The sequence below is a fragment of the Corylus avellana genome, chromosome ca6 (assembly GCF_901000735.1).
Source record: "Corylus avellana chromosome ca6, CavTom2PMs-1.0".
NCBI classification, from domain to species: Eukaryota; Viridiplantae; Streptophyta; class Magnoliopsida; order Fagales; family Betulaceae; genus Corylus; species Corylus avellana.
In genome coordinates this window covers 18,013,339-18,015,532 of record NC_081546.1, presented here as the reverse complement: position 1 = coordinate 18,015,532, position 2,194 = coordinate 18,013,339, and the positions used below count along the sequence as shown (strand labels likewise).

General features: G+C 37.0%; 1 pseudogene; it reads left to right on the top strand.

The window, feature by feature from the left end:
• Nucleotides 1-2,194, top strand: part of LOC132185275 (beta-amyrin 6-beta-monooxygenase-like) — a 6,164-nt pseudogene that overhangs the window by 995 nt on the left and 2,975 nt on the right.

Sequence of the window (2,194 nt, the reverse complement as noted above, 5' to 3'; positions counted from 1 at the left end):
CGATTTCCTTTTTTCTTTTTTATTTTTCTTTTGCTTTTGCTTTTCTTTTATTTTTATTTTTATTTTTTTTAATATTATGCTCAAAACGACGTCGTTTTTGGTTGAATGGTGATGTAGTTTTGAATCCCAAAATGGTGTAGTTTTGGAGTCCAAAACAACGTAATTTCGGTTGAGGGTAAAACGGGTATAAAACGTTCAAAACGACGTAGTTTAATGTTAAAATGGTCCAAAGTGAGAGAAAACCAAAGTTCAGGAGGCTTAACTGAGAGTTTTGAAAATTCAGGGAAAGTTTTTCAAAATGGCTGGAAGTTCAGGGAGACTTTCTTTAGGTTTAGACCTAAAGAAGAATATTTTATATTCTTCTTTATTATATTTCTTTGTAGGGTTTATATATTCCCGTTATGTTAGAGTAAGTCTATTGTTTCTTACACATTACTGATTGTCTCTTTATAAATGCAAAGTTATGTAATACAATTCAATATATATAGTACTAAAACAACGTAGCCCATACATCTCTCCGCTCTCTTTTATTTTTCTTTCACATATTTCTATATAACGAATGAATTTAATTATTAATTAATTTATATTACTACGTGAAATGAGAAGAATTGGTAGATATTAATCAATTAATTTATCATAGGTTTTCCCACTGTTAAAGAAGTACACCTTCGCAGTGGCTTGCCGGCTGTTCATGAATATCAAAGACCACGACCAAGTAACCAGATTTGCATATACCTTCAATCTTGTTTCTGCTGGCCTCTTATCCATTCCTATAAATCTTCCGGGCACAGCTTTCAGTCGTGCAATGAAAGCAGGCAAACTCATTCGTGAGGAGCTTTTGGGCATCATTAGAAAGCGAAAAATGGAGCTCTCTAGGAATATAGGATCTTCACAAGTAGACTTGTTGAGTCGTCTGCTCCTTGTAAGGGATGAGAATGGCAGTGGAATGGAGGAGAAGGAGATTGCTCATATGATTTTAGGTTTCATCTTCGGCAGCTATGTGACGATAGGTGCTGCCATTACAGTCGTCCTGAATTATCTGGCGGAGTTTCCCCAAGTATATAGCAAGGTCTTAAAAGGTACGTTTCTAATATAACCCTCAATAAATGAGACCCAACACGTAGAATATTAAGTTTACGTGGTTTGTTTGGTTGACAGAACAAATGCAGATTGCGAAGTCCACAGGTGAGGATGAATTGTTGAATTGGGAAGACATTCAGAAGATGAAGTATTCTTGGAATGTGGCATGTGAAGCAATGAGGTTAGCACCACCTGCTCCAGGAGCATTCAGAGAGGTCACATCTGACTTTAGTTATGCAGGTTTTACAATTCCAAAGGGATGGAAGGTATGTAACGAATATGCGTACATACGAGCCAACAGGGGTGGAACCAGAATTTCTCATGGGAGGGGTAAAGCATTAACGACGCTATGGCCCCCACTCCCTGGTTCCATCCTTACAAGCCAACCTAGAATTGGCTTGGGACTTACTTTTTTGAATCCAATTTCTTGCAGACATACTGGACTGTAAGTTCAACCATCAAAAATCCAGAATATTTTCCTGATCCAGAGAAGTTCGATCCTTCAAGATTTGAAGGGATGGGGCCTGCACCATACACTTTTGTACCATTTGGAGGAGGACCTCGAATGTGCCCTGAAAAGGAATATGCACGAGTAGAAATTCTCACTTTCATCCATAATGTGGTGACCAAATTCAAATTAGAGAAAGTAAATCCGAATGAAAAGTTTATATACAATTACAATTTGTCACCTATTCCAGAGAATGGTCTTCTGGTTCACTTACACCCTCTCAATAATTAGTGTCAAGAGTTGGTCTCTCAACCATATTTAATAAACCCTTATTCCAGAAGTTGTCACATCCAATAAGAGGAAACCCTCTTACGGTCCTTTAAGATGGTCTTCAAATCTCTTAATGGTTTATTTTATTTAGATTTGTCTTTATTTCAATATTACTCTTTATTTTTATGTAAGAGTCTTGATGACTCAGCCTAGTTTATATTTCAATAAGAGCTGCTGACTCAGTCCTAAAATATCACTACAAGAAATTTACTCATCAGGGGTGACTAATACTCAACTATTAGGGGCGACTTTTGAAAGTTGCCCCTAATAGTTAAGTATTAGCGTCCACAACAAAGTGGACGTTCATAGCCGACCGAAAAGATGAATATTAGCGTC